Genomic DNA, 14,234 nt, shown 5'->3' on the forward strand with positions numbered 1-14,234 from the left:
GTGGAAGCGTGGGTCTCTGTGCGTGCGTGCTGTGAATGGGGGAGCGTGTAATTTAAAACTCGAGATGTGTCCCAGATAAGCGGAGCTCCTCCGCCTTTGTCCTCAGAACGCCGCCTTCAGGGATTCTTCCTGCTTAACCCGAGGGTGACCTGTGTAGCTGAGCAGATGTTCTTCGTTACCTCAGAGAGAAGCCAGCTTTCCTTCTCCGGCCATTCACCCTGGAGAGCAGAGCAGGGCCCAGGCCTCTCGTTCCCGAGAAAGGGTCCTGGACTCCATCCGGAGTTTATGGTTCTTGGGCCTGAGTCTCAGCAGCTGTGGTGGCAACTGCTGGGCCTCTGTCTCCCTTTCCCTCCCTCAGGCTGAAGGAGAAATCGGGAGAGCTGAATAATCGGAGCTGCCTGTACCTTTTGCCATCGCCTCGACCCAGCGTGGTTCTCTCGTAAGGGGCGTCCTTGCTACTGAATTCTTCCATCTGTTGGGAGAGAGGATGGCAGGGCCACGACGGATCATGCATGGCCTGGGGGAATGTGCCAGGGTCCCCCCCGTTCAAAATGATGACCTTTCAGATTGGCAGCTCTACCCTAGAGGTTCATTTAGAAGTGTTTCACCCTTGGGCCAGCACTGCCTCTTACCTCCTACTTCCACATTCTCACTGCTGTGGATGTTTGCTACATACTGGGACTTTCATGGCCAAAAGCAGTTTTCCTCCTAGGGAGGGTGCTATGGTTAGAGCCAGAGGTCTGGCCCACCCTTCAGGCCTTCTGCCCCTCGTCCAGGCACCTCCATACACCTACCCTGGGCTTTTATGTGCTACGTCCGTCCACAGGGCTGATTGCATTTATCTACCTCTGGGGTGTCTTGTGAAGGAACATTCCCACGGGTCTCTGAGTCTGCTGGGCGAAAGTGCCAGGGATGGAATGATGGGCCAGTTGTATCAGCGTGTGTGGCCCATTCTCCTGCGGGCTGGGCAACCTCATTTTAACTCAGTCGTTAATCCGAGAGGCCACAAGTGCAATTTTCTTTTCTTTTTCTCATTGGGGCACCTGAAACCACAATGAGGCTTAAACTATAGGAACATGTATATAAACACACTTGTATTATATTTGTAATTTTATTTGATGACAAGGAAGGAGAATTTAAAAAAGCCACAAAGTCTTGGGCTGGATACAGATAGCCCCACGTGGCATCATTCATAGCAAGTGACTGCCCAGTTGCTAGATCCTGGAAGCCCATGGGGATGGACTCATGGACACGCTGGACCTTTCTTGAGAAGGAGGGAAATGGGCAATAGTAATAGCAGTTGCTCCACTGGTGTTTACATTAACAGCCACCCCCAACCCCCAAGAAAAAGGGGAGGACCTGTAAACAAATGGGCTGATGATCAGAAAATCTGAGTCCTGGCCTCAGCGTTGCAGCTAGAGAATCCTTAACCTTAATTAAGGCCAGTCACTTTCCTCTCCCTGAGGCTCAGTTTTCTAGTTTGAAAAATGTTGGGTTTGGACCAGCCAGTCTAGAAGATCTCGTTCAGTGTCAGCATTCCAAGATGTTGAGATTTACTGTGGACATCAAACACACCGTGAAGATTATGTGGAATGTGGGTATTGTTTTTTTAGTTGGGAGATCTGAAAGACCTGGCTTTGACAAGAGCAGATGTCATTCCATATCACTTTATTCATTCTATCCTGTCTTAGAGCCCTTTCTTCAACTTTTGTTAGCAGTTACATCTCCTGATGTAGTCCTTAAGCTCCACTTAGTTCCTACTTCTTAGTTCACTGCACACATTTGCATCACGTATTAGGGTAGAAGAATCCATAAGAAGTAGCTGAAATGTGTGTTTTGTAGCCAGGTGTTAACCTTGAGAATAAGCCTTGGAATTAGAAATGGGGCAAATGACTGAGCCCTGTCTCCATGGATTACACTTTACTGTAGGGCAGGGGTGGGGAACCTTTTTTTTTTGCCAAGGACCATTTGGATATTTATAACATCATTTGCGGGCCATACAAAATTATCAACTTAAAAATTAGCCTGCTATATTTGGTCAAACATTGAATTAACTCACCCATAATATGATGGCTGGAACTGCTTTTCTTTGGTGAGGTGTTGGCAAGGCCAGGTCAAATTATTTTGAGGGCCATATCATTCCTCACCCCTACTGTAGGGGATGGTAATGTAGTGAGGGATAAATGGGGGAGCGGGAGGGATGATAAGGAATCCAAGAAGTTTAGAACCTAACTAATCTTCAGCTATGGAGACAAGAGCCCATTAGAGCAGTTGTTGGACATTTTCTTTAGATAAGATGGCTTATATAAAGAAATTATATCAAAGGAGAAAGAATATGTATCCAATGGACTAAAACATCAGTAGGAATCTTGTGTGGGCTTCTGGAATGAGGTTCATAGGCCTTGAAGACCAGCCCTGTTTGTCTACATGTGGGGAGAACCTGTAGCATGTTCAGGAGAGAGCATATAGCAGTGAGTCTGGGCATCATGTAGGGTGAACATCTAAATAGTATTTTGGTATCAGATGACACAGCACACAAAGGTCACTTGTCCTCTGCTCTTTGGAGATAGTTTATGTCCAGTCTCAGGGGCTGTGGACAGTAATGGGAAACTTTAAACATTCCTGACAAGTTGACACATAAGGAGTCAGTTCTTTATCATTCAGATATTCCTACACCATCCATGATTTCAAGATACTTCTTTCTCTTCCTTAAGTATTCAAGGTCGAAATGATTTACGTGCTTTCCTGACTTCCTAACCACCTTCTCAGTTTGAGTTGTGCAATAGTGAATTAAATGTTTTCAAAAAAGAAGTGGCCTAAGGCTGCCCAGTGCTTCCTGTGTTGTTATTTCTGTTTCATTTGGGTGAAAATGATTATTTTAGAACAAGCATGTTTCCAAATGCAGCAGAATGATGACTGCTACCGAAACTAAAGTCAGCTTCTGAACCTAGAGCTTTTCTCCAGACTTGAATAACATTTTCAAAATGAGTAGGTTTTTACTGTTCTAAGAATTAGAGCTTTTTCCCCCCTAATTGGGGATTTTTAGGAACTTGTGTAGCCTCAACAGAACAGTCTGTCAATTTAGTCTAGGTTCTGTTTATAGGAAGCATAAATTGGTAAAGGCTTAATGGCAAGTTATTTACAGGACCATTTAAATGCCCTTTTATTTTATTTTAAAAAATATATCTTTGTTGATTTCAGAGAGAGAAAGGGAGAGGGGGAGAGAGAGATGGAAACATCAATGATGAGAGAGTCATTGATCAGTTGCCTCCTGCAACCCCCTACTGGGGATCAAGCCCACAACCTGGCCATGTGCCCTGACCAGGAATTGAACTGGGATCTCCTGGAGCATAGGTTGATTCTCAACTGCTGAGCCACGCCTGCCTGGGCTTAAATGCCCTTTTATTGAAGGCAGTGGGTCTCAAAGTGTGGTCCAAGGACCATCAGATCAGTATTACCTGGGAACTTGTTAGGAATGAAAATTGACAGGCCTCACCCCAGAACTACTGAATCAGGAAATCTGGGAGTGGGCCCAGCAGTTTGGGTTTTGATAAGCCCTCCTGGTGACTCTGTTGCATGCTCAAGTTCGAGAATCACTGATTTAAGGGTTCACATACCTATTGTCCTGGCCTAGAAAGAAGTTTCCAATAAGTCAGCTCAGTTACTAAAAGATTAAGAACATACCTTGGCTGCTAGGTTATGAAAACCAAATACTCACAAAACGAAAATCTACTTTCTATCCATTTTCCAAGTTAAATCATCAGAGGCTCTTGGGTTCACTCACAACCACAAATTCCCCAGAAAAACTAAAGGAAGTAATAGATCAGAATCAGAGGGGGGGGAAACAGCTAATAAGATACTTGGTAGGCATCTAAGAAAACCTTTTATGTGTACCAAGCTGAAGCAAGAAAATACTCTTACAACAAGTACTCACGGGAGATGGGACTAAAATCTTAATTGTTAACATTGTCATCCAATAGGATGCCAGAATAAGACATTAGACTATGTAAATTCACTTTTTGCAATTTAAAATGTATTGAGCGCCAGCAGAGTGGGATTGAAGTATTTTACAGAACACTCATAATCGTTGCCTTTGAGTCTTACATTCCTTACTAATACACATTTTTGGGAACACAATAGTGTGCGTGACTTAAAAAGATTATGTGAACATAGACTGAATCCTTTTATGGTAAAATTTTGTAACACCTATTGTTTTATTTACATTATGGTAACTGATGACTAAATGTCTGGATGAAAATGGAGGGCCTTATGTGGAAACAAAATGTAACCCCTTAACTCTTGGCCTCTGTAATCTGAACTCTAAAGTAACAGCCATCTAATAACCACTGAGACCAATCACAAGAAGGTTGTCTTGGCACTTCAGTGCACTCATTTTTCATACTGATGTAAGGAACAAATATCAAGCCATTTAGGCCCTGGCGGGTGTGATCAGTGGTTAGGGGGTCAGCCTGCGCACACAAGGGTCTTGGGTTTGATTCTGGTCAAGGGTTGCAGGTTTGATCTCTGGCCCCAATCAGGGCTCATGCAGGAGGCCACCAATTGATATGTCCCTCACATCGATGCTTCTCTCTCCCTTTCCCTCCCTTCCACACTCTCTAAAATTCAATGGAAAAAATATCCTTGGGTGAGGATTTACAAACAAACAAAAAAAGCCATTTAGTACTTGTTGAAAAATAATTTCTACTTGGTTTTATAACATATTTCTGGAAATATATATTTCTAACTTTAGTTTGACTAAAGCACATAAGGAGGCAGTTTTTAAATGCTTGTGATCAAGGTTAACCATACTGATAAATAAAAATTTTTTAAATCCATTTAATGAGGCTACCCAAGAATGGTTTCTATGTGAAAGAAAAATTATAGGCCAGGAAACACTGTGTTTGGTGAAGATGCTGTCATGATGTCTCTCCAACCTCTTGCACAGAAGAAACATTTTCATCAGTTGTGTATTTTCTGAGAATACACCAAAGAATGCACACAATGTAAATATCTAGGAAGCAACATTTAGGATATTTAAGAGCCTTTAAAAGGCAAAACCTCCAGTGCAGATTATTCTTGATAGGTATCCCAGAAAAGAACTTTATAAGGAAAATGTTTCACAATTCATTGTGTTTTGCCTATTAGTTGGGTTTTCCCATGACTCATATACAATTCACATTATTCTTTGGAGAGGTCAGGGTGATGGGTGTGTAAATATAATTTGGTGGTCAATGGAAATTCTTTGTTGAGAAAGGAAAAATATTGCCCTGGCCTGTTTGCTCAGTGGTTAGAACATCGGCCTGCGGACTGAAGGGTCCGGGTTTGATTCCGGAAGGGCACATACCTCGGCTGCAGGCTCAATCCCCGGCTTTATGAATACGGAAAATGGGCGGAATCCATTAATAGAGGTGACTGTAAATAGGATGGGGGTGGGGAAGTAGGGGAAAGAAGGTATTTACAAAAATAAAAGACTTGGTCTCAGCACTTAGATTACTTATAGACTATTTAGGGAGATACACCCATATACATTTTAAAAGCACTAAAGAATGCCTACATAGAGTTTAAGGTACAAAGTAGTGTCACTGAAGGAATTAACTACTGTAACATTTATTGAGCATGTTTACAATTTTTAATGATCACAATCCTGGAAGAAGGAGAAAATTGAGATGGAGAGAGCATTAGTACCTTGCCCCACTGCATTCAGTAAACAAATAGGACCTGAACTTGGATAGATCTGTCTCTAAAGCCCATGCGGTTCACCACAATGTAAACAATGGAGAGCTCAGGTTGGATGCATCAATGTGAACAAATTTCCTATATGTTTGCAAAGAAAAAATACTTCAAATCGTGGGCTTTTGGAGGAAAATATTTTCAAAACGCTCTTTGCTTGACCGAGCATATACAACTTTAGCAAATCTTACAAGTTATTAACTTCAATGAATTGGATTTAGACAGCCTTGTAGGGACGTAATAGCTGGGGAAAGGCAGGAAAAACCGCTTTGTCCTTTCTTTTACTTGTATCATTTCATTTGCAGGATGCACGAAAAGAGAAAAGATTAAAACAAAAAACACTGTGCGGTCCGCGGCGAGGAGGCGCGCGCTCTGCCACCCTCCGCGGCCCCGGAGCCCCGGCGTCCTGGCTGCTCAGTGGGCGGGGCGTCGGGCTCGGTCAGGTGACCTGGGGGCGGAGCGTCGCTGCGCCGAAGCCCGGGAACGCGGCCGAGCGGGCGATCGATCGTCGTGCAGCGCGACGGCCCGAGGGGCAGCGGCGACGACCGCAGGCCGCGGATTAACAGGATTTCGGGTGGTGGTTGGTGGGACGCCGGGAGTCGGGGGGACCAGAGGGGGTCCACGGTGCGGCTTTTAGAGGACGGGGTGGGGAGGCGAGACGTGCTGAGGCGATGCGAAGGAAGAGCCTCTGAGGCTGAGGGAGGAGCGTGCACCAGGGTGCTAGGAGCTAGTAGAACAGTTACGGAGAAGGGGGAAGGTTCCAGAAAGGGCCGCGAGGTGACTTAGAGACGAGCTGACCTTTCGAGGGGCCGGATCCAGCGGTCCCTCCCCAGGGGCGGTAGTTCTAGAAGGGTGGGGGTCCGGTGCTTGGGCAGCGTCCCTGCCCCTTGGGCGTGCACTCAGGCCTGGGGGAGAGCGCTTGTTCTCACCCGGCAGCGGCGTGCGTGCTGACGGCCCCCTGCGCCTGCGCCTGCGCCTGCTGAGGGCGGCCTGCGGGAGTCCACAGCGCAGGCTCCTGGCTGAAGGGGGCGCTCGCGCGCTCTTCCTTAAACAGGCGATAATTGGGGGTGATAAGTGGATTATATAATATAACTGTCTCATAATTTTGCTACTTTCACCTTCCCCATAATATTTTGCAACGTAAAGTCAACTATTTTTTAAAAATTTTTATTGAATTTATGGGGGTGACAATGGTTAAAATTATATAGGTTTTAAGTATACAGTTCTATAATACATCATCTATATATTGTATCATGTGTTCACCACCCCAAGAAGTCTTCCACCACCGTTTATCCCCCCTTGGCCCTCTTCTCCCTCCCCCCCCTTTCCCCTCTGGTAGTCAGCATACTGTAGTCTGTGTATGAATTTTGCTTTTTTCTTCTTTTCTTAATCCCTTCACCTTTTTCACCCAGCCCGCGGACTCACCCCTCCCCTTTGACAGCTGTCAGTCAGTTCTCTGGATCTATGAGTCTGTTTCTACTTTGTTTGTTAGTTTATTTTGTTCATTAGATTCCACATGTAAGTGAAATCATGTGGTATTTGTCTTTCTCTGACTGGATTATTTCACTTAGCATAATGCTCTCCAGGTCTACCCATGCTGTTATAAAAGGTAGGATTTCCTTTTTTTTTTTTTTTTTTTACCACTGAGTGGGATTCCATTGCAAATAAACCGCAGCTTTTTCTACTCATCTACTGATGGGCACTTGGGCTGCTTCCAAATCTTGGCTATTATAAATAATGCTGGAATCAACATAGGGGTAAAGTCAACTTTAAAATAAAATAGTAACACTTTAAAAAGATAATATTTAATTTGCAATTTGTGGGTCATTCTGATATCCTGACATTGACCATTTAAAAAAATTTAGTATGTTCTTTGCTATCATTCATTATTTAGTTTAGTTTTTCTTCATTAAGTAGATTGCTTCTTATCTCTTCCTATTGTACATCATGCATCTCATGTTCTGAAATTTAGAGCAGTGTAACTTTGAATAGCTTTGGATAGATGTATTTAAATATATTAAAACCCCACCAGGGCCCAGCTGGGTGTGGCTCAGCGGTTGAGCATCGACCTGGGATCCAGGCAGTCGGGGTTCGATTCCCGGTCAGGGCACATGCCCAGGTTGTGGGTTCGATCAATGACTCTCTCATCATTGATGTTTCTATCTCTGTCTCTCCCTCTCCTTTCCTCTCTCTGAAATCAATAAAGATATATTAAAAAAATAAAAACTCACCAGGTTATATTTAACCTAGTTAATAGTTTAATCTTTTGATCTTTAGCTCTGTTAGGTTTTTTTAAACTTAACTTTGTTGTATGTATTTAAGCAGCTGATAATTTATTGAATAGCTTTCATGAGGACTTAGTTATTATTTTTTAAACATTAGAAATTGTACAGGTAAATGAAATAATTGAATATGTTTCTTTTGTTTAGCATTTATAGATTGGTCAGACTTGGATGAAGCTACTTCACCTATGTATCCTACTGAATTGTTGCAAGGCTACAACAAAATAATGTAAGTTAAAAGTTAAAAATGCTGTACACTTGTGAGTAAAGGACTTTGATTAATTTTTTTGGTGTTTTTCAGTGTTTACTTTTTGCCTGTAAGTTGAATTGCTTTTTCCACTATACCCATATATTTTTAGTAGTATTAGCTGATGAATATAATTATGTTATCTCCTTGAATATATAACTTATTTTACACAATTCAATATTTTTAATAATTACTTGAAGATACAATACAAAATGTGTTCTTTTTCCTTTAGGAACAAAAGTAGTGAATTTTAAAGACTTCATTGATACTATGATGAGCAACATGGAACATGTCTCTGAAAAATTATGTATGTAAGAATATCATTTCTTGTGCTTTTTGTGGGCCAAGTGGTTTGACAGATTTTAGAATAGTGTAATATACTATAAGAACTAGTCATCCTATAGGTCATCAGGCAAATAAATGCCTGGCTTACTGCTGATATGTTTGACCTTAATCTCTCCATTACTGACCCTAAGTCTAGAACAACTTTCACATGCAAATGAGTTGAAAGCTATCTTAATCTTTTTATTCTTATTACAGAGAGCTAGAACCATGTATATGAAATTCATTTTGGTGAAGATTTAAAATGTTTTCCCACTTTGGGAAACTGATGCCATCTAGTGACTAAACCTGAGTATGAATATGCAGAATTTCTGGTTTCAGCTGTTTGTATTTTTCCCCCATCTTCCAATTTATTCAATAACATTTATTGAGCCATGGCTGTGTACCAGGCTTTATGTTCGTTTGTGTGCTAAGATAGCAAAAGACAGTCTTTGCCACTAAGCAGCTCACCATAAAGAAATGTAAGGGTCATAGGTATACACTATATTGACTCTTTGTAAATCCTCATATTTTATAATGATTTGATACAAACTACACCAATAATTTTCTGTTATTCTGCTTCATTAACTAGAGTTTTTCTTTATGTATAATAACATATAGAAGGTAATTTATTGTTACTGTAACAAGTTTCAAATCTTTCTCTAATCATCAGAGAGATGCAAATAAAAACTACAATGAGGTATCACCTCACACTGGTCAGAATGGCAGCTATCAATAAATCAGCAAACAACAAGTGCTGGTGAGAATGTGGAGAAAAGGGAACCCAAGCGCACTGTTGGTGGGAATGCAGACGAGTGCAGCCACTGTGGAAAACAGTATGGAGTTTCCTCAAAAAATTAAAAATGGAACTGCGTTTTGAACCAGCAATCCACTTCTGGGAATATATGGTAAGAATCCCAAAACCAATCAGAAAGAATATATGCACCCCTATGTTCATAGCAGTGTTATTGACAATAGCCAAGATCTGGAAATAGCCCAAATGCCTACCAGTAGATAAGTGGATAAAAAAGCTGTGATACATTTACAAAATGCAGCTTTAAAAAAGAAGGAACTCTTACTCTTTGGAACAGCATGGATGGACCTGGAGATTATTATGCTCACTTAATAAGCCAGTCAGAAAGACAAAATAGGACCAGAGCCATGGACTGACAGATCTCAGAGGGGAGGAGTATGGGGAGGACAGGAAGAGAGCAACCAAAGAATATATATGCATATATGCATAGCCCATGGACACAGACAACAATGTGGTGAAGCCCTGGGGAGGTGGGTCAGGGTGGAGGGTGGCAAAGGGGGGCAAAATGGGGGACCCCTGTAATAGAGTCAACAATAAAAAAAAAAAATCTTACTTTTTGACCAGAATAACATGAGTTATTTTTTTGTCTTTGCCTCTTTCTTTACTTTTTCTCCCCAGCATAAAATCCCAATTAAATTATGGAATCATGTTCTGTTCTGACTCCCACACAACTTGATGTAAATAGCTTTCATTTCTAGATAGGGGTTGATGGCCTGCATTTTTCATTTTGTGATATCCTTATCTACTTTTTCTTGTTTTTATTAAGGAGGTAAGGTTAGTGTCAGTGACCTAAGAAATGCTCTACAAAACACTGGGTTTAGACTCAAAGCAAATGAAATCCAGGACCTGCAGACCCACCTACCAGTTACAGGTGAGTAGTTAAGACACCTTTGTCCTGTAGACAGTGAGTAGTCTACTCTGAAAGCTGTGCAGAAACACACATTGGGGAGAGAAAAACTGGGAGCAGAGATACAACTTAGAGGCTGTTGCTGACGTCCAGATGATAGAGCTGTATAAGATCCAGATGATAAATTGATACTAGGAAAATTTTCTGACATCTTGGATTGATTCTCAAGAATGAATCAATGAGGATAAGCAGGTGGTTGTGACACTTTTCTTTATAATGTCCTCTTATTGCCTATATGTGTTGATTTTTGTAATTCCCTTCACATCCTTGCACTTTATGACTTGCTTGGGTGGTATGGGTATAAGGGCTTATTGCTGTGCATTTTCACTGTTGCTGCTCCGAAAAAACCACCCATGTTGGTGCACACTAAATTTTAAAATTACAACTAGTTGGTTTGCATGAGTAATAACTAAAATGGCATTGTTTATGTGGGAGTAAGCCTTTTAACTTCTACACATATTTCCAGAGGGGAACTGGGGCTTATCAAGATTAGGCCATCCCAGGTTACCAGGGTTGGGGTAGGAGATAATAGTTCCTTCATGCTGGCACACCCTGATGATGTCTAGGTGATGGAGACTGAGAAAAGTCAAAGAGGAGGGAGAAATAATGAAGCACAATATCTCTGCCCAAACAGGAAGGAACATCTGTCTCTCCCCATTCATTCATTGAACATTTACTATGGACAGAGCCTATGTTGGAGAAATAGAACATTCAGCTTCTGACCTCAAGGTGCTGACACTCAGTAAAAGCAAAATCACCAGGGATAGAAGTGAAGGGAATTTGCCTATAAAGAAATTGGTTGACCCACAGGGGCAGTATCTCTAACAGGGAGGTGTAGCTACATCCCTCCCCCCCCCCGAAAAATCCAGCTCCCATCAATCTGGTAACTGAAGGAACTGGTGAGATTCTCTTATATATCTTTAACTGCAAGGATGAACTAGACATTACCTAAGATATTGGGTTTTCAAATTATAAATTATCAAATTATAAATCACATTGAGACATAACCTTTTCCCGTAGAACTCCTTTTTCTCCTTTACTGAAAAATACTACATAGGGAGAAGCCTAGTACCAGATATTCTGCCCCATATAATATTCACTTCCCTTTTATTCTTCATAAAGTCAGAGCCTAGGCAATTCTTTGATATGGTTGAATTAATTCTTATAGAAAACAGCTATATTCATGCAACATCCCTACTCAAATATTTTCAGGATTCCCCGACACTAATGAAGTCCAGATTCCTTTAGCTTAACAATCAAGATCTACATGTGTCTAAATGCTTGGTATAAGAGACTAGAAAAAAATGGTGGGTACTGTGGCAATCAGGAAATCTTAGGTTCTATTTAAAAGGGTGACAGTTGCTGTTCCCACCACTTATTGCTAAGCAGGAATGTGGGCCCTATGTTTTCTGATCTTTGGATTTTTCATGAGAAGTCATAGACTTAATTTAGGCATGTGCTCATTTATGAAATTTAAAAGTTTTTTCAAAGTTGTGTAAGCCAAATGAAACTTGTGTGGGGACCAAATTTGTAATCTCTGTTCTAATAACCAACCCCAACCCAACATACCTAATCTTTTTTGCTCCCATGGTCTCATTTCATGCAATCCTGTCCTCTAATGTGGCTGAACTGTTCCTTGTCTCCTAATCTTCCATGCTTACTCTACATGCTTTTGCTATTCTTTCCCTCTGGACTACTCCTCCCTTAGTGCTACCTGCTACATATTAAAATTTACTTCTCCCTACACATAAGACCTAAAACTATAAAACTCTTAGAAGAAAACATAGGAGAAAAGCTTTATGACATTGGATTTGTCAATGATTTCTTAGATGTGACACCAAAAGCACAGGCAACAAAAGTAAAAATAGAGCCCAACTGGCGTGGCTCAGTGGTTGAGAATCGACCCATGAGCCAGGAGATCAGGGTTTGATTCCCCGTCAGGGTTGCGGGCTCTATCCTGGTGGGGGGCGTGCAGGAGGCAGCTGATCCCTGACTCTCTTTCATCATTGCTGTTTCTCTCTCCCTCTCCCTCTCCCTTCCCCTCTCTGAAATCAATAAAAACATATATATTTTTAAAAAGATAGAAAAAGTACAAATAGATAAATTGGACTATATAAAGATTTTAAACTGCATCAAAGGACATAGACAACAGAATGAAAAGGCAGCCTATAGAATGGAAGAAAATATTTGCAAATCACATATCTGGTTAGGGGTTAATGTCCAGAATTTATAAAGAACTCCTATAACTCAACAACAACAATAATAAAAAACTGAAAAAGTGGACTAAAGACATGAGTAGACATTTTCCACAGGAGATATACAAATAGCCAACAAACATGTGAAAAGATACTCAACATCACAAGGGAAATGCAAATCCAAACCACACTGAGGTATCACCTCACCCCCAACAGGGTGGCTACTATAACAAACAAAATGAATCGAAACAGAAAACAACAAGTGCTGAGAGGATGTGGAGAAATTAGAACCCTTGTGCACTGTTGGTGGGAATGTAAAATGGTGGCCACTCAGAAAAACAATATTTTTTCAAAAAGTTAAAATAGAATGACCACGTGATCCAGCAATTCCACTTCTGGGTATACATCCAAAAGATTGACAGCAGGGTAAAAGATATTTGCACATCAGTGTATCATAGCAACATTATTCATAATAGCCATAAAGTAGAAGCAACCTAAGTGTCTACTGACAGATACACGGATAAATAACATGTACATATAATGGAATATCATTCAGCCTTAAAAAGGAAATTCTGACACATGCTATAACATGGATATACCTTGAGAATGTTATTGCTGAGTGAAATAAGCCAGTCACCAAAGTACAAGTACTGTATAATTCCACTTACATGAGATTGCTAGAATAGTAAAATTCATAGAAACAGAATGAATGGTGGTTGCCAGGAGGGGATGGGTAATTGGGGAGTTAATGTGACTAAACAACACTAAACTGTATACTTAAAATGGTTAAGGTAGTAAATTTTATGTGTATTTACCACAATTTAAAAAATAATAAAATTCTACTTCCGAATAACCCCACCCAATAGAAACAGTCATTATTCCCATTTTAAATCTTGGTAGTTTCTAACATAGTAGGCCCTTATTAAATATTTTTAAAATTAATTTGTAAGTTAAACCTTCCCTTTCTTCCCTCTGTATCCACAGCCAGAATGGGAGGCATGTACCAAGTTTGGAAAGACTAAGGAAAAGTCAAATTATGCTCATAATAATCAAACCCCCAGTGCAGGAATAGGAAACCTCTAGAACTGAGCCACTAAGTGAAGCCTGAAACAATAGTGGGGGCTCAAGCTAAGCATTGGGTGCCAGAATTATCTGTGCTTAGCCGTCATGAGGACTAAAGACACTCCTAATTCCTGCAGTAGGGGATTTACAATACCATGAGACATATTAGATCTTGAATAATAAGTTTCTGATTAAAACAATCATAATCCTTTCTTTAATGTCTCTTTTAAAAATCACTCTTTCCAGTAATGCTATAGACAACAAACCTGTAAGAATTTGATTTTCTTTTTTGTCCCTCTTTCTAGGCTTAAACAATTAATGAAATTGTTCTTTTCTTTTTCTTTTTAGTATGTTTTATGTATTTTAGAGAGAGAGGAAGGAGGGGATAGAGAGAGAGAAACACTGATGAGCTGCCTCCACACCCCCTACTGGGGATCAAGCCCGCAACCCTGGCATGTGCTCTGACTAGAAACTGAATCAGTGACTTCATGGTTCATGGGTTGACAGTCAACCACTGAGCAATACCAGCTGGGCATGAAATTGTTCTGAATCACCATTCGATCAAGGCAGTTGGATAAAATTTTTTACTTGAACAATTTTCAATTCACTAATGTTTAACATGAAAACATATTAATACAGTATTTTTAAAAATTTCACCTTCCCTGAAATCGCAACA

The sequence above is a fragment of the Miniopterus natalensis genome, chromosome 17 (genome assembly GCF_054644295.1).
Source record: "Miniopterus natalensis isolate mMinNat1 chromosome 17, mMinNat1.hap1, whole genome shotgun sequence".
Lineage (NCBI taxonomy): Eukaryota > Metazoa > Chordata > Mammalia > Chiroptera > Miniopteridae > Miniopterus > Miniopterus natalensis.